The 19,231-nt window shown below is 51.7% G+C and overlaps 2 pseudogenes; both read right to left on the bottom strand.

The window, feature by feature from the left end:
- Positions 1-1,880: 1,880 nt before the first annotated feature.
- LOC134729428 (keratin, type I cytoskeletal 16-like) lies at positions 1,881-12,534 on the bottom strand (annotated as a pseudogene).
- A 184-nt stretch (positions 12,535-12,718) lies between these two features.
- Positions 12,719-18,703, bottom strand: LOC100977853 (keratin, type I cytoskeletal 16-like; annotated as a pseudogene).
- Positions 18,704-19,231: the final 528 nt, after the last annotated feature.

The raw sequence follows: 19,231 nt of genomic DNA on the forward strand, positions 1-19,231 counted from the left end.
GCTAATTTTTCTATTTTTAGTAGAGAAGTGGTTTCACCGTGTTGGCCAGGATGGTCTTGATCACTTGAACTCAGGTGATCCACCTGCCTCGGCCTCCCAAAGTGCTGGGATTACAAGGCAAGAGCCACCACACCAGGCCAATGGGCATGTTTTTAACAGTTATTCTTCTAGCACTCATCATTTTATGTTTTCTCTCTTAGCATAAACAAGTTTCAGTCTTACTGATGTGTGTTAAACTATTCCCCCATTTATACTTCAGTTGGTTTATGGTTTTTAATAATGTAGATACACATGTAAGGAATATTTATATGTACATCACTTTTCACTTTTAAAACGTTGTGATAGGCCAGGCGCAGTGGCTCATGCCTATAATCCTAGCACTTTGGGAGACTGAGGCGGGCGCATTGCCTGAGCTAAGGAGTTCAAGACCAGCCTGGGCAACACAGTGAAACCCCGTCTCTACTAAAATATAAAAAAAATTAGCCACGCGTGGCGGCGTGCTCATGTAGTCCAGCTACTCAGGAGGCTGAGGCAAAAGAATTGCTTGAACCCAGGAGGCGGAGGTTGCAGTGAGCCAAGATCGCACCACCGTACTTCAGCCGGGGAGACAGAGTGAGACTCCGTTTTTGTTTTTGTTTTTTTTGAGAGGGAGTCTTGCTCTGTGGCCCCCGCTGGAGTGCAGTGGCGTGATCTCGGCTCACTGCAAGCTCTGCCTCTCTAGTTCACGCCATTCTCCTGCCTCAGCCTCCCGAGTAGCTGGGACTACAGGCGCCCGCCACCACACCCGGCTAATTTTTTGTATTTTTAGTAGAGACGGGGTTTCACCGTGTTAGCCAGGATGGTCTCGATCTCCTGACCTCGTGATCCACCCGCCTCACCTGCCAAAGTGCTGGGATTACAAGCGTGAGCCACCGCGCCCGGCCAACTCCTTCTCTTAAAAAAAAAGCAAACAAAAAAAAACTGTGATAAGGTCAGGTGTGGTGGCTCACGCCTGTAATCCTAGCACTTTGGGAGGCTGAGGCAGCCGGATCACCTGAGTTCAGGAGTTTGAAACCAGCCTGGCCAACACGGTGAAACTGTCTCTACTAAGAAAAATACAAAAATCAGGGGCTGGGCTGATTTTTGAGACTCAGTCTCAAAAAAAAAAAAAAAAAGAAAGAAAGAAAGAAAGAAAAGAAAAAAAAGGAAGCAAGCTGGGTATGTGCGTTTAGCGGTGCTGTACCTTTTCAGCATTATAAATGAATAGAGATGAGTGGCAATAGTTACTTTGGTCCACAGATTTTTGGCATCTTAGCTAGTTTTGGATCTCTTCCACTAAAGGAACTGCCTGTTGAACGTTGTTAGGAATGTAAGTACTGAAGGCAAACTGCCTGGGTTTGAATTTTGTTCTGTCCCTTGCACCCTGCCTGGCTTCAAATCCTAGCTCTGCTTATTAAAGTTCTTTTAAGGGATGATCTTTGAGCAAATGTCTTAGCTTCTGTTTTCCCAAGTAAATGGACACAATAGTTGCCACCTTGTGAAAGATTCATGTAATTGACCAGTGTTTACCAAGTAGCATCAGTGTTCAGTTTCAGTCATTGGTGATTCTGCAGTTGGATTGTGAGGTGGTGCTGGGGTGGGGGGTGGTGTGTGTGTAGCACTTAATTGCACGCAGAAAGGAAAAGATACTTTTTATAACGGAGAGGCAGCTTTTCTCTTCCTTTTGTGTCAAAAGGGAAGAAGGGAGTTTGGAGAGGGAAACCAATTCTCTGTAATACTAAGCTCTCTTCCTCAAAATCAGAGGTAGATAGAATGTGTAATAATTTACAGAATTTCTAGACTGAAACAATCTGATTTTTTTAAATGTATTTTTATTTTTTCAGGTTGAGACTGAGCTACAGTTAATCTGTGGCGACCTGCTGGATGCACTGGACAAGCACCTCATTCAGCAGCTGACACTGGCAAGTCCAAGGTTTTCTATTATGAAATGTAGGTTCTATACTAGAAAGGAAAATGCAAAATTAAAAGTTGGCCTTTTTAGAATCATGACTTCCTTCTATGTAGGTTTCCAACTTTTTAAAAAAAATAATTGTTTAATGTTGGAAGGATAGTTAATGTTGGAATAAAAAGATGGTCAGGCTGTTATAAAAATGCATTAGCTTTTGCTTTACTTATTTATATTCTTTTGCTTTCATGGGACCTATCTCATTCCCCTCCCCTAAACGGCCACACATTTCACAGTGCTGGCTGAAAGTTTCATGTAGAAATTTTATTTTATGATTAATACACTTGTGCCATTTCTTGGAACCACTTGCTTGTTTAATTCTAGTCTATCAAGTGATAATTTTGTTGATATTTAGAGGCTCCTCAGTTAATTTCTGTGGGATTTTTGGTTATATTTAATAAGGAAAATAATAGGAAATAGATCTAAGAAAAAAGAAACAAAGCCAATTATTCCTGAGTGTGTTTAAAATTATTGAAGTACACTTGTTGATTTTTAGTATAGAACCTACATTTCATAATAGAAAACCTTGGACTTGCCAGTGTTAGCTGCTGGAATAAGGTGTTTGTCCAGTACATTCAGAATGTCGCCACAGATTAGCTTTAGCTCAGTCTCAACCTGAAAAAATAAAAATGAATTTTAAAAAATTCAGATTGTTGAAGTCTAGCAATTCTGTAAGTTATTACACATTCTATGTACCTCTGATTTTGAGGAAGAGAGCTTAGTATTGAACAGAATTCCTTTCCCTCTCCAAACTCCCTTCCTCCCTTTTGACACAAAAGCAGAGAAAAGCTGCCTCTCGGTCATCAAAAGTATCTTTTCCTTTCTGCGTGCAATTAAGTGCTACACACACACACCACCCCCACCCCAACACCCCATCACAGTCCAACTGCAGAATCACCAATGACTGAAACTGAACACTGATGCTACTTGGTAAACACTGGTCAATTACATGAATCTTTCACAAGGTAGCAACTATTGTGTCCATTTACTTGGGAAAACAGAAGCTAAGACATTTGCTCAAAGATCATCACCATAAAAGAACTTAATAAGCAGAGCTAGGATTTGAACCCAGGCAGGGTGCAAGGGACAGAACAAAATTCAAACCCAGGCAGTTTGCCTTCAGTACTTATATTCCCCAAATGCAGGCCCTCCATTTGGGGAGTGGATGGAGTAGGAGAGAAGGGCTGCAAGGACCCAGATAGGCAGACAGAGGGACAGAGAGGGAACCAAAGACCCTACTTGCAAGGTGTCCCCAGAGGCAAAGGTATCGTCCACTGGGGACATGGGGACCTGGAGGCAGCACAAGGACAGCTTTGCTCTGGTCGTGGGAGCCCTCTTGCTTCCCACACCCTCAACTTACTCCCCATTGCTGTCTGTCATTGATCCCCAGGTGGGGTAAGTGAGGGACCTGAGTCAGCATGTGGCTGGCTGCTGGGAGAGGGAGCACCCGCTGAGTCACGGCTCCTCCCCTGGAGCCTCCATGAGCCATCTAGGCAGGTGTGCACTGCCCACTGGTGCAGGGCTGTGGGTACCTGCACCTGTCTGTCAACACTCTTTCTTTCTCATACAACAGGCACTTGCCACCACTCTGCCCAGCCAGACCCTATCAGACCACAGTGAGGGGATGGAGTGGGCCCGCATAGGTGCCTCCACCTGAGTCTAGGCACCCCAGGCTTGTGTCTGCTGGGACACACCTAGCAGGGAGGCTGAGAGCACCAGCTTCGGAGCCAGGCAGGTCATAGTGTAAAGCCGGATTCTTCCACTTATTTGGGGAAAGTTGCTTCCCCTCTCTGAACCTGTTTCCTCACTGTAAATTCAGATTCATCCTTTATTGAGCACCTACTATGTGCCAGGCATTGGGTTGAGTGCTGGGGATAAAGTAATGAGCAAGCCCTTATTTTGATGAGGTTGAGTGCTGGGGATAAGGTAATGAGCAAGCCCTTATCTTGATGAACAGTTATGGGATAAAATAGACCTGCAAAAATAAACATGCAATTCACAACTGAGGTGAGCATGGTTGGTGGGGGAATGGAGAGCACATAATAAAGGGTGTGGCATGGTTGGGGGCATCAGTGACCTTCTCCCTGAGAAAGAGACACTTGAGTGAAGGGGGAGGAGAAGTGAGCCAGGAGAAGGAAAAAGGGGAGGGGCATACAGCATGTGCAAATGTCCTGAGGTGGAAACAAGCAAAGTGACTGCCAGGGCAGGAGTCCTGTGTGGCTAAAGGGCAGTGGGTTAAGTCAAGCAAAGGATTTTCGGTGGGAGCAGGGAGGAGGGGGCTGGAGTCAGGGCACAAGCCTGCCAGGCTCCCTTTGTGCAGGGCACATGAAGGGGCCACACTGATTGTCTCTGCAGGCTCTCCATGCCTGCCTGGCTGTGGGGAGGGACCAGACTGTACCAAGGCTTATGGGCGGCGGCAGCCACAGCCCAGACTAGTGAGCTAATGAGTGGTTTGGATGTCTTGCCTGGTCCCGTTAGAGCCTCGCTCCTCCCCTGTGCTGGAAGGTAGGACACAAGGGCCCCAGCCTTGGCTCTGCCATTAATTTGCTATGTGACCTGCAGCTGGTCACAGCACCTCTCAAAGCTTCAACTGCTTCCTCTGTAAAATGTAAGGACAGGAATCACTGATCTCACTTGATCTGAGGATTTGACATCAGAAGGGGATGAGCAGGCTGGGGAAGAGAGAGCATCCTCTCACTGATCAGCTCTTAGGGCATCCAAGACCTCGAAAGAAGGGATCTGGGGTGGGCTCTGTCCTATGGAGAAATCTTAAGGTGTCAGTGTCCTGGGGCATCTATTGTTCCCAGAAGGAGCTAGCTGGAATGGCACCTTCTGCTGCCCATTCACCCACCTTGTTCCTCAGATCCTCGATGGTCTTGAAGTAGGGACTGTAGTCTTTGATCTCAGCAGGCCACTGCCACTGGTACCAGTCATGGATCTTCACCTCCAGGTCAGCGTTGGCCTCCTCCAGGGCACACACCTTGTCCAGATAGGAGACCAGGCTGTCGTTGAGGTTCTGCATGGTCACCTTCTCACTGCCCACCAGAAGCCCATCACCACCAGCAAAGCCACCACCCAAGCCACCACCGAAGCCAGCACCAAGGCCACCACCATATCCTCCCCCAAAGCCACTACCGAAGCTGCTGCTGCTGCTGAAGCCACCGCCATAGCCGCCCCCCAGCCTGTAGGCTCCCCCAGAGGAGAAGCAGGAGGAGGAGACAGACAGGCCACCCCTGTAGGTGCTGGGGGCGCGGCAGGACCCTCTGGCCAGGACGGAGGAGATGCGGCTGGAGCCGCCCCCGATGCCGCCCCCGATGCCGCAGGAGCCCTTCATGGAGCTGGAGGAGGTGAACTGGCGGCTGCAGGTGCTCATGGTGCCGAGGAGGGAGGTGAGTGAGCGAGCAGTTGGCTGAGTGAAGAGAAGGTGCTCAGGTAAATTGGAAAGGGATGCGAGTGCTTTATACTCATGGGTAGGGGGCGGGCCTGGCACTTTCCATTCCCCTTGGCTTTCATCACCCACAGGCTAGCGCCAACTCCCAGCCAGGTCCCTCCTCTCCTCCACCTCATCATGTCTGTCATATTTTACTGGAAACTCATTGTTTGGGGTGTTTTGGGCTTTCTTGTCCCACCAGGCGTGATTCACAGTGGGAGGTATGGGCCTGCAGGCTACACTTTCCCATGGGGCCCCGGGAGTCCCAGCCCTCAGGAACCCGCACACTGGGCTCAGCCAGGGTGACAGAGAGCAGGGCCTCTGCACCTTAAACCTGGTGACCTGCTAGCTCTCCATGAACTGGATGGGCCTTTAACATCCACTTAGAGGAAGCCCACCACTGCAGGGGACAGATACCCAGCTGGAGAGCACCGGCATGGCAAGGTCACCTTGGGCACAGAGAGGCCTCCCTCACCATGACCCGCTGTTAGAGACAAGGAGGTCTGGGGGGCTCTCCCGGGCCTGACCTGCCATGCTGTGCTGAGAAGCCTGTCCCATCCCTGAAATACACTCAGCCAGTCAGGTGTATGGTGATTCCCAACCCAACACCCCCATCAAAGAGAAATCCAGGCAGCTCTCCCCAGCCCTAGGCACAGACCCTAATTGCCTCCCTACGGTGAGGATCTGACATCCACCACACCATAGGGCCGGTGGCCTCATGGAGGCCAGGAAACAGCCTGGAGTCAGGTGGGTCCTGGCTCTGCCATTTACGCCCCCGTGACCCAGGGCTTGGCGCTTCTCTGAGCCTCAGTGTTCTCATCTGCAAAGTGGGAGTCATACCATCTACTCTGCCTACTGCAGTCAGCTGTGAGAAGCCAATGCGACAGCGTACGTGAAAGGCTTTTGTAAACCGAGTATGGCAAGAAGCCTGGTTGGCATTGTTGTAGCCCAGGCTTAGCCCCAAAGTGGATGGAGCTGCATCCAGGAACAGGCCTAGGGGGGCCTTTTTTTCTTCCAGCCCCAGATATCCTCTCAGACCCCCAGAACGTCCCTAGTGTAGGCAGAAGTCTGGCTCAGGTGCCCTCGTTTGAGCCCCTTGTGGAACTGGCCCAGGAGATGTTCTGGGGAGGAGTAGAGGCTGGAGTGGTGCCAGGCTGTGCCAAGGGCAAGGCTGAAGTGGACACGAAGATCCCTGACTCCTGAAGCCCCAAGGGTCAGGGGACATTTCTAGGAGTCCACTTGGTCCTGCTTTGGAGGTGTGTATATCAAAACTTCAGCAATCTCCCAGACAACCTCCCAAAGCAAACCCTTCCAGCCCCACCCCACCCTCCCGTCAGCCCCTGGGCTCCACAGACCCCGGCAGGCATGTTGGGAGGAATGTGGTCATGTCTGGGGCTGCCTGACGCGTCCTATCTCCTCAGACAGGCCCCAACAGCCCCTGCTGGAGGCTCCACTGCTCTTCCTGGGATCAACTGTTCCTAGAAGAGAAGCAGGACCCTCTCTCACCCCACCCCCAACCTTGACTGTCACCAAAGAAGAAGCCAGAGAGGGGAGCCCCCCACTACTGTGGCCTAGGAGCTTGGAAGACAATACTGAGACAGACACCTGTGCTGTGGGCTCCCCAAATCTGCCAGCAAAGGACTCTGGAGGATGTGAGTAAGCCAGGGCCCCACCCCGCTCCACCCACCCCTGACAGATACTCCTAATCTCCCTGCAGAGAATGGTCCCCCCACCCTGACCCAGTCCTACAATTTCCCCAGAGAGAGGCAACAGGGGTTTTGGCTGAGGGGCAGATGCTTTTGTTGGGAGGCTTTTGTTGCTGTTGGCTGTGGGGCAAGGGAAGGCTGTGCTCACTGGAGAAAAATGCTGTGTCCAGAGGGATCTGGGAGTGGGAATGGGGTGCAGGGCCCGGTACCCGCTTCCTCTGTGCCCCGCCACCCCCACCCACCACCACCACCGTCTCCTTCTTCTGCAGGGATCAGGAATAGAAGCTCCAGAGCCCAGGACATAGGAACAGCTTTACTTTCCCTTTCATTTGATTCAATGGAACCCAAAAGAAACTCCTTCCTCCCCCTGCTCCGAGGGGAATCCAAAAGATAAAGATGGCAGGGAACCAATGACAGATCAGTCCATGCACATAATCTTAAAAGGCACTTCTGCAGCCCCATCCCAACCCCACGCACCGATTCCAGAGCTCTAGCATGGAATATAAGCCTGATCCCCTACACCCGTTCTCAGAACCGTGGCCTAACCTGGAGCCTGAGGCCAACCTCTCTTCCCCTGCAGTCAAGGACTCAGTGACCAAGGAGCTGCAAACAGCCCGGCCAAGCAGGGAGCAGACTTAGAGGACACCACACTCCCGTCCCCTCCCTGATGCCAAAGAAGCATGGTACTCAGACATTTTAAGGGAGGGCATTTTCTGGGTCATCAGGGGTTAAAGGGTTGCCAGTCTTGACAGCTGAGGCCCAGAGTACCCCCCACCTCTGGACTTCTAGGCAGGCTTTGTGTGAGCAGCATTACCTGACCCTCCCTCCAGCCTGCCCCAAAAGGAGGGGGGTAAAGGAGGAGCCCCGGGCAGGACCTCCTGTGGTTAGTGAGTCTCCCTGCACCACCCTACATGGGGGAGCCCCGTGCCAATACTAAAATTATTGTAAATGGATAAAATCCATGGGGTCAAAGAGATCAGGAAAGTAGATTATAGCAATCAAATTTTGGAATCTGGAAAACAAAGACAAAGAAAGCCCAGCGCTTGCCCAGAGAGAAGCCAAGAGGCAAAGCATATTTACACTCTGGAACTTTTTAACTCTGAATTTTTAAGAACTCTGGAAAGTCTCTGGAATAGGGGGCACCAGGTACCTCTGACAGTGAGGAACAAGTGAACTAGAAATGGGAGGGTGAGCTACAGATCTATATAAAAAGCAGAGAGGCGGTCGGGCACGGTGGCTCATGCCTGTAATCCCAGCACTTTGGGAGACCCAGGCAGGTGGATCATGAGGTCAGGAGATCGAGACCGTCTTGGCTAACACGGTGAAACCCCGTCTCTACTAAAAATACAAAATAATTAGCCAGGCGTGGTGGCGGGCGCCTGTAGTCCCAGCTATTCAGGAGGCTGAGGCAGGAGAATGGTGTGAACCCGGGAGACAGAGCTTGCAGTGAGCCGAGATGGTGCTACTGCACTCCAGCCTGGGCAACAGAGCGAGACGCCATCTCGGGAAAAGAAAAAAAAAAAAAGCAGAGAGGCCCCTATAGCTCCTCTCTCCCTTCCTGGTCTGAACCCAACCACTCCACGATTACTCCAGGAGAAACTAGATGTTTATGCTTGAGAATTTCCCCCAGAGGGACTCTGAATCCTGAGACACCAAGCAGGGCCAATAAACTGCAATCAACTAGTAGCAGAGTAGCTGAGACTGAGACCTTCTCTGCCCCCTTCCCGCACTCAGCTTCCAGAAAGCTGGTAGCTTTTACAATCCAGACAGGGAATTAGAGGTATTCCTTCTGAGGAAGACCCTCCCCAAGAAAAGTCCTGCAGATAACTGTCCCCCAACGAAACAGCTTATTCTTCACCAGATTACTCTATACTGAGACCTACCAGTGGCAAGCTCCCATGGTATCCACACACATATACACATATTCCAATCAGTTTCTCAGTGACTTACTCTTAAATATGAACGACTACCAAGGACCACCAGACATCTGAGAAAAGCCTCTGGCATGAAAGATGGAGGCAAGACAAACAGCAAGAAAGGAACTGAGGAAACTGAGCTGATGACAGAAATAGAAGCACTGCTGGAGCCAGGACTAATAGGCTCAAGGAGATCAGAGAAACCATTGCATCTTGAAACAAGAACAAGAGACTGTTGAAAAAACATGCAGAGCTATGAGAGATGAAAAATATAAAAGATTATTGTTGTTTTTAAGACAGGATCTCACTCTGTTGCCCAGGCTAGAATGCGATGGTGTGATCTCAGCTCACTGCAGCCTTGACTTCCCAGGCTCAAGTGATTGTCCCACCTCAGCCTCCCTAGCAGCTGGGACTACAGGCCCAGGCCACCACATCCAGCTAATTTTTATATATTTTGTAGAGGCAGGGTCTCACCATTTTGCCCAGGCTGGTCTCGAACTCCTGGGCTCAAGCAATCCACCCACCTTGGCCTCCCAAAGTGCTGGGATTACAGGCATGAGATGCTGTGCCCGGCCAAATACAGCAGATTTTTTAAAACTCTGAATAATGGAGTTAGAGGTCAAAGTTAAAGAAATTTCTCAGAAAACAGCAACAAAGAAAAAAAGACAAGACGGAAAATAAAACAATACATAGGAAAAAGAACCATTTCAGAAAGAGAGAAAATGGAGGGAGGAAATCATGAAACACAAAAATTTGCCAGAATTGAACAACATGAGCTCCCACATTGGAAGTTTCTGCTAGTGTCCAGCCAGTGGATGAAGTCACAGCTGCATCAATTCAACACATGGTATTTCAGCCTGCTGGAGAGAAAGAGAAGAACTGAAAAGCTTCTAGGGAGGAGTGTGGGAATAGGATAATAAGACGTGATCTAGAATCAATATGGCATAAGACTTCTCAACAGCAACACCAGAAGCCAAGAAACAGTGAAACTGTACCTTCAAATGCTGAGTGCAAAGGATTTCCAAGCTAGAATTCCATACCCAGCCAAACTATCAGTCAAGAGTGAGGATCAACTAAAGATCTTTTTGACACAAACGGTCTAAAAAAATTTAACCCTGATAACTCCCTTCCCAGGAAACTACTTGAGGATGTGCTTCACTAAAACAAAGGGAAAAATAAAAACAGGAAGGAGGAAGACATTGGATCCAGAAAACAAGGAAAGCAACACAGGAAAAAGAAGGATTTCAGGATGATGGTGAAGAGAGATTCCAGGATCACAGCTGAGCAGGAGACCCAAACAGCACCCAGAACAGACAAGAGCAGGACAGAAGGCCCTAGGAGACACATCTTCATGAGGATGAAATTGAAGGAACACCCAGGGTTCTAAAATACTGAGAGGATTTATGCTTCCAGCAGTGAATCAGGAAACAAATTAATGATCAATACATAGAAAGTTTAGGCAAATTGAAAAAGAGATATTTATTCCAAGGAAATTTAATATAGTATAAAATGTAATATAGTATAATATATGATTTGACTATGAATAACATTTAAATAGTCATGATAATGTAAACATTTATTTAACAAAAATATGAATATATTGAGAAGGTGGGAAGAAGATATTTAAAAAAGAAGTGGGGAGGGGCAATGCTGTATAACAGATCTACATCCTCATCCTTCACAGCCAGAAGTCAAGCCATTAAAAACTGAAACAGAAAAACCAAACAGTAACAAGGTAAATCCTGTTATTTAGAAGTAAGGAGACAAATCCCAAAAGAAACAGCTGAAGTTGAAAAGGGGAGGCAGGAACAGAGCTGTGGAATCCAGTCTGGGGATGGCTTTTTCATTAAAAAAAAAAAAGTCTTATTCACAATAGCAAAGACTTGGAACCAACCCAAATGTCCATCAATGATAGACTGGATTAAGAAAATGTGGCACATGTGCACCTTGGAATAGTAATGCAGCCATAAAAAAGGATGAGTTCATGTCCTTTGCAGGGACATGGATGAAGCTGGAAACCATCGTTCTAAGCAAACTATCACAAGGACAGAAAACCAAACACCACACGTTCTTACTCATAGGTGGGAGTTGAACAATGAGAACACATGGGCACAGGGCGGGGAACATCACACATCGGGGCCTGTCAGGGGGTGGGGGACTGTGGGAGGGATAGCATTTGGAGAAATACCTAATGTAAATGATGAGTTGATGGGTGCAGCAAACAACATGGCACATGTATACCTATGTAACAAACATGCACGTTGTGCAAGTGTACCCTATAACTTTAAGCATAATAAAAAAAAAAAAAAGTCTTGGCCAGGTGCCATGGCTCACGCCTATAATCCCGGCACTTGGGAGGCCAAGACAGGCAGATCACGAGGTCAGAAGATCAAGACCATCCTGGCTAATACGGTGAAACCCTGTCTCTACTAAAAATACAAAAAAAAATTAGCCGGGCATGGTGGTGGGTGACTGTAGTCCCAGCTACTTGGGAGGCTGAGGCAGGAGAATGGTGTGAACTCGGGAGGTGGAGCTTGCAGTGAACTGATATCGTGCCACTGCACTCCAGGCTGGGCGACAGAGCAAGACTCTGTCTCCAAAAAAAAAAAGGCTTATGCTGTTGTACATACATAACTTTTTTAAATTTAAATATTTCAAATATGGAAGGCATCCAGGAAGAAGGAACAGCAACTGAGAGGTATGGGTCATATCTCAGTCAGGTAGGGGTGACTCAGGGGTTTGGAGCTGGGAGGGACAGGAGGACACCAAGCTGGGTTGAGACTGAAGGCTGAGTGCTGGAGGGGAATGGGATCCATCGCCAGCTGTTAAGCAGGGGAGTCCTGATCTCACCCTTGTTCTTGATCCTGACCACATTCTGGTGGAAATCATTCAGTGGAAATTGAATGTGGATGAGATTGACTCTCAAGGGGACCCAGTTAGGCTGTACCCAGGTCTAGGGAGAGAGGAAGAAGATCTGAACATGGCAATGGCCATGGGGCAGCAGGTGTTTCCTAGGGTGCTCATCCACACGCAATTCACCAGCTGAGGGGCATGAGGAAGGAGGAGTTGATGGGGTGTGAGGAGAAGCAGGCTGGGAGAAGGAGGATTTCAGGTCTGACGAGGACATCGTTCTCAGGGCAGAAAGCACTCCCTTCCACCCTCCAATGTAGAAACTGTGTGCAGATGTGGGGGAGCCCATGGGTAGAGTTAAGATTCAAGCGTGGGAGTCTTCGGGTTAAAATACCTGAAAAGGTAGAGTGGTGTTAAAAGAAAGGCATGGACTTTGCAGACAGACAGAACTGAGTTTGAGCTCCAGCTGTGCCACTTACTATCTGCATGATTCTACGCAAGTTACTGAAACTCTGAATTCTGGGGGTTGTCAAATTCCAAAATGGGCCTGACCACACCCACCTCACAGGGTTGCAAGGGCAATATCGTAAAATAACCTCTGTAGAATGCCTCCATGGTGTCAGTCAGCACGTGTGGACACTCCCCCATCCTGTGTCCCACCTCCCACTTCCATAGAGCATGGAGGTCTTCCAGGAAGAGCCTTCAAGATCTTCTGAGATTTGTCCCATTTCCCACATCTCTCAGGCTGTGAGGCTCCAGGAGGTTTCTGGAAAGCACCTGCAACTCCCCTCCCATCAGTTCAAGAACAGAGATCACACAGGTTTGCATCAACCAGAAAGTCAGCTTTATTAGCCCATCACCAGTAGAGGAGCAGGGAGACAGCTGGGAACTGTGCTGGGAGAGCAGGGTCCTGACCCTGAAGGGCCCTCACCCTTCAGGAGGTGAGGCCAGCTGGTGGGCAGGAGGCTGTGGTAGAGGCAGCTCAGTTCTAGGAGCACTGGCCCTGGCTGAAGCTGGATGAGCCCTGCTCCTTGAGGATAGGCCAGGTCTGACAGCTCGAAGAGGAGGTGAAGACTGTGGGAGAGAGAAGAGGAGGTGAGAAGGAGTCTGAGAGCTAAGCCAACTCCAGGGCAGGGAGAAGGGAGGGCTGGGAGCTCTGAGGAGAAGGGACTGGCAGAGGGGTTGCAGTGCCGGGGAGCCTCAGGAGCCTTACCCACTCGGGAAGAACAGGATTGGCCAGATGCATGTGGGGAGGAAAGGCTGTGGGTGAGAAAAGGCAGGGCAGTCAGTTGTGCTGAGAGCAGCAGGGGGGCTAAAGGGTCTGGGAGGCAGAACTGAGGGGCCTGGGACTCACTGGGCGTCCTCGCCCTCCAGCAGGCGGCGGTAGGTGGCGATCTCCTGCTTCAGCCGCGTCTTCATGTCCAGCAAGATCTGGTACTCCTGGCTCTGCTGCTCCATCTCACAGCGTAGCTGGGCCAGCTGCTCCTCCACACTGCCAATCAGTCCCTGGATCTGGGACAGCTGCATGCAGTAGCAGCCTTTGGTCTCCTCCAGGCTGTTCTCCAGGGACGCTTTCTGCAAGTGAGAGAGAGAAAAAGAGTCAATGGAGGTGGTCACTCCTGTCCCTCCAGGTCTCTGGGCATGTTTTTTGAGAGGTGCCTGGATTTTGATCCCAGTTGGGGTACTGATGGGCCAGACAATATAGAGAAATGCTAGCCCACTATTCTAGGGCTAGTTTCTCTATCTATATAACAGGTCCCATGAGTCCTCTGGTCCCACCCTGAGAAAAGAAATGTGGAACTAAATTGTGGCTTGTTGAGGGGGTGGTGGCCATTACTGGTGACCTGGGGGCTGCTGCTGTGCCGGGTCCTTCATACTACGCTGAGCTGGAACTGCAGCTCCATCTCCAGGCCCTGGAACACCCTCTGGAGCTCCGTCACCTCACTGCGGCTGCTCTGTACCAGTTCACTGCTGGAGGCCACTTTTTTGTTCAGCTCCTTGGTCTGAGACAGGAAAGCAGAGTGAAAGGTGAGGCTCTCCCAAAGCCCCCAGCTGGGAAGTGCTGCAGGCCCACTGAGGGCCCAAGCCCCACCTTGCTCAGGAACCAGGCCCAGCATCTCTGTGGTTCTGCTTTGCCATCTGCTCGTACTGGTTGCACATCTCATTCAGGATGCAGCTCAGGTCCACGCCAGGTGCGGCATCCGTCTCCACGTTCACTTTTCCACCGGTCTGACCTCGCAGAGCAAGCATCTCCTGGGAAGGGATGGCAGGAGGCGGTCAGCTCAGCAGACTCCTCTCCTGGCCCTGGGTGCATCTGGCAACCCCACCAAACCAGCCTCCCCTCCCGGAAGCCAGCAGCAACCGCATCTCCTCGTGGTTCTTCCTCAGGCAGGCCAGCTCCTCCTTCAGGCCTTCCATCTGCATCTCCAGGTCAGTCCTGGCAAGGGTCAGCTCGTCCAACACCCGGCACAGGCCATTGACGCCAGCCTCCACAGTCTGCCGCAGGGCCAGCTCGTGCTCGTAACTGGCAGGACAGAGGTCAGGTCCTTAGGCTGCAGCCCTGAGGATTCTGAGGCTCGGGGTCTGCTGGCCCTGCTGGGTGGACAGCCCCACTCTTTGTCCCTTGCCCTCTGCCCCCAGCCCACGATGCTGGCTGCTCACTTGGTCCTGAAGTCATCAGCTGCCAGCCTGGCATTGTCAATCTGCAAAATGGGCTGCGCATTCTCAATGGTGGCCGCAATGATCTGGAGTGGGGATGGAGGACAGGAGCCCTGGTCAGGCAAGGACCTTACTACTTGAGCGTGAAAGGCAGAAAGGGGCAAAAGGAACCTCCCCAAATCTGGAAGTCTTCTGGCTGGCAGGGCTGGCATGCCTTCTCCACCAGCTCAGGGTATGCAGGGATGCACTCCATCCCGATCACCCCCTTCCTGGGCCCAAGGCAGGGAAGCGGAACTTGCAGCTGAACCCTTGCAGGAAATAAGAGATTCAGGGTAACAGCCCCAGTCCGGGCACAGAGATGCTGAAAAGGGACCCTCTGCCACCACTTCCCTGGGTGATCCTGGCCACTCCTCAAAGGTGCCCAGTCTCCCTGTTTGTAAAGTGTAATTGCTAAAAAGAGGTATCCCAAGGGCCACTATAGCCCCAGCCTCTCTCAGTGCTCCATACACCAAAGTCACCCACCTTGTGCCTCAGGTCCTCGATGGTCTTGAAGTAGGGACTGTAGTCTTTGATCTCACTGGGCCACTGCCTCTGGTACCAGTCACGGATCTTCACTTCCAGGTCGGCGTTGGCCTCCTCCAGAGCACGCACCTTGTCCAGGTAGGAGGCCAGGCGGTCATTGAGGTGCTGCATGGTCACCTTCTCACTGCCCACCAGAAGCCCATCACCACCAGCAAAGCCACCACCCAAGCCACCACTGACGCACCAAGGCCACCACCATATCCTCCCCCGAAGCCACTAGCAAAGCTGCTGCTGCTGCCGAAGCCACCGCCATAGCCTCCCCCCAGCCCACAGGCTCCCCCAAAGGAGAAGCGAGAGAAGGAGACACACAGGCCCCCCCGTAGGTGCTGGGGGCATGGCAGGACCCTCCGGCCAGGACAGAGGAGATGCGGCTGGAGCCGCCCCCGATGCTGCCCCCGATGCTGCAGGAGCCCTTCATGGATCTGGAGGAGGTGAACTGGTGGCTGCAGGTGCTCATGGTGCCAAGGAGGGAGATGAGCAAGCGAGCGAGCAGTTGGCTGAAAAAAGGGACGGTGCTCAGGAAGGCTAAGAGCATGCTGTGGCTGCCTCCAACCCCAGAGACCTTCATATGCACCTGGGGAAGGCGGGGCCCTCCTAACTGCTGACTCCAGGTTCCCCTCTGGATTTCATCACTCCCAGTCCCATCCAACTCCTCACTCTGGATTATTCAGCCCAGGATCAACTCCGCTGTGTGCTGGCTCAGAGTTCCCACCCAGCTTTGAGAGTGTGGAGCTGAGAGAAAAACACACAAATCCGAGTCGGTGGTGACTCAGGCTAGGTGGCCGGGAATCAGGCTCCCATTCCTGGAGCCCTTGGGGCCAGTGGGGCCTTGGCACAGGTGGCTTTGTGGCAACTGCATCCCCAGGCAGTGAGTCAGCCCTTCAGAACTCCCTGCCCCACAGTGACAGCCTTGGCTGAAAGAGACCTCAGTGATGCCATCCTGGGCTGTCTTGGGGAGCAGTTGCAGGGATCCTACATGTCCCACTCTGGGCAGGGGCAGAGTTCGTGTCTTCACTCTGCTTGCTGTGTGGCCTGAGGCTCCCCACCTCCCACCTCTGGGCCTGTTTCCCCTCAGTGGTGACCAGGCTGGACTGGGTGATTGCAGAGTCCCTTCTGGTTCTAAAAATCCTATGACTCTCTTTCCCTTCTTGGATCTAATTCCAGTTCCGGAGGCTGCCTTGAGCCCCCGGGATCTCCAGAAGTGTGTGCACCATACAAACAGCACTGGCCATGGAGCCAGATAGGCGGCACTGAGTCCCTGCTCTGCCCTTACCAGCTGTACGGCACAGGCTGGTCTTACAGCCCCTTGGTCCTCAGTTTTCTCACCTGTAAAAGGGGATGACACACCACTAGCCACAAAGAAACATGTGTGAAGCACCCCACCGGCCCTTCCCCAAGGGCCAGCCCTGCCCCTCATCCTCCTCATCCTCCCCCTCCAGCCACCTGCTCCTCACACTCACCTCTACACACTGGCACCCACCCGAACCGCTACGTGGGGCCCTGCGTCCCCCACACTCCCAGCTGAAGAACACCACAGCCCCACACCTAGCTCCTCCACTCCTCTACCGCCCTCTCCTAATCACAGGCACCCCACCTGCAGACCGGTGGGAGGGAGCCCCGTCCTGCCACTGCAGCCAGGTGTGACCCCTGACCCTGCCGTGGGCCTCAGAGTTCCCCCCTACCCTGTAGAAACAGGACTGGCTGGGGATCCGTTCCCGGCAGTTCTCTCTCCTGTGTCCACAGGTCCCACGCTGGGCCTGGCAGCTCCATTCATCCAGCTGAGCTGGGGGAGAGCACTGGTCATGGGCCCACTCAGGCACACATGGAGAGCCTGGTGTGTGTTGTACGGTTCTGTGAGCAGGGATGATGGGGGCGTTATTCCTGCCACCAGTCCTCAGGTGAGGGAGCTGGGATTCAGGGAGGATAAGTGGGCTTCCCAAGACACCAGGCACTGGAAGCTGAGATGTGAACCTGCCTGCCTGTTCTCCTTGCCTAAGCCTATTCTGTCATCCTGAGCCCTCTCTCTGTGCATCTCAAATTTATATCATTTTCTTGATCAGAGGGGACAGAGGGGTAACCAGAGACAGGTGGAGATTCACTCAAAGTCACTCTGCTTTAAGCTGCAGAGCTGCAACTAGAACCCAGACCTCAGCCCTCTCCAGGCTCCCACCATGCCTGCAGGCGGGGCCAGTATACCCAACTCTCACCCACCTCCCCACGATCACTGGCATGAGGTCTGCCCAGGGTGGGCGTGGCCTTGGCCTGAGAGGCTGGTGCAGCACCGAGGACTGGAGGGAGGAGGAGGGGTCTGGGCACCAAGACGGGGCCTCCTCAGGGTGCTGTGGGGCGTCCCTTGGTGCTGGCCACTGGCCTTGCTCTGCAGTGCCTGTTGAGGTGAGGAGCCCAGAGACAGCCTGCCTCTGCCTGGGCTCCACTGGGGCAGGCAATTCCTTGTCTCAGCAGAACCAGGGTTTTGTCGCTGCTACATCTCCCCTGGTCACTCTGGGATCAGAGGTAAGAGCAGAATGGATGCATATGCCTTCAGAGCCAAACCTGGGAGAGGGAACCCGACACTCCCCACCTGAAGGGGTGGCCTGCCCCTCCACACCTGTGGGTGTTTCTTGTCGGGTGGGATGAGAGACTGAGAAAAGAAAGAGACACAGAGACAAAGTATAGAGAAAGAAAAATGGGCCCAGGGGACTGGCGCTCAGCATACAGAGGACCCACGCTGGCCCCAGTCTCTGAGTTCCCTCAGTATTTATTGATCATTATCTCTACCATCTCTACCATCTCCCAGAGGGGGATGTGGCAGGACAATAGGGTAGTAGTGGGGAGAGGGCCAGCAGGAAAATGTGAACAAATGTCTCTGTGTCATAAACAAGGTTAAGGAAAAGGTGCTGTGCTTTGATGTGCACATACATAAACATCTCGGTGCATTAAAGAGCAGTGTTACCGCCAGCATGTCTCACCTCCAGCCCTAAGGCGGTTTTCTCCTATCTCAGTAGATGGAATATACAATCGGGTTTTACACCGAGACGTTCCATTGCCCAGGGATGAGCAGGAGACAGATGCCTTCCTCTTATCTCAACTGCATAGAGGCCTTCCTCTTTTACTAATCCTCCTCAGCACAGACCCTTTACGGGTGTCGGGCTGGGGGACGGTCAGGTCTTTTCCCTTCCCATGAGGCCATATTTCAGACTATCACATGGGGAGAAACCTGGCTTTCCTAGGCAGAGGTCCCTGCGGCCTTCCTTCCGCAGTGTTTTGTGTCCCTGGGTACTTGAGATTAGGGAGTGGTGATGACTTTTAACAAGCTAGCTACCTTCAAGCATTTGTTTAACAAAGCACATCCTGCATAGCCCTAAATCCATTAAACCTTGAGTCGACACAGGGCATGTTTCTGCGAGCACAGGGTTAGGGGTAGGGTTACAGATTAACAGCATCTCAAGGCAGAAGAATTTTTCTTAGTACAGAACAAAATGGAGTCTCTTATGTCTACTTCTTTCTATATAGACACAGTCCGTATAGAAAGAGACACTGATCTCTCTTTCTTTTCCCCACACCCACCCCCACCCCAAAGAGGGACAAAGGGGACCCCGGAATCTTGGACAAAAACCTCAGCGTTCAGGTGTCAGGGTGGGCCTGGAGTTCCAGTCCAACCACAGACCCATCACCCTCAGAACTGAAAATGGTCTTCAGGGTCACCAAAGCCTATCAATACTCCAACCGGAGAGGGCGAAAGCCTTATCCAGGTTAAGCAGCACAATAGTGAGAGAGCACAGACCGGAGCCAGCTCCAACTCCCAAGCCAGGATTCACACCGACTCTCGCAGTGGAGTCTCCGAGAACTCTTCACTCTCTGCCCCCACCGTGTGTGCGTGCACACACACCCCTTTCTCATTGGCTCACTGCCCCCCGCCAAGTTCCCCATTCCAGGAGGTGTCAGGGTGGGATTATACACAAGCCCAGCACTGCAGACCTGAGGATCTGCGTGGGCTGAAAAGCTGCAGGAAGTTGCTGACCAACGCGCCAAACTGCTCAGCCAACTCCATAGATCACGCACCTGCCGTGTGCACAGCTCTCGGGGGCTGGGGGTGAAGAGGGAA

This window comes from Pan paniscus, chromosome 19, assembly GCF_029289425.2.
Source record: "Pan paniscus chromosome 19, NHGRI_mPanPan1-v2.0_pri, whole genome shotgun sequence".
Classification (NCBI taxonomy): Eukaryota; Metazoa; Chordata; class Mammalia; order Primates; family Hominidae; genus Pan; species Pan paniscus.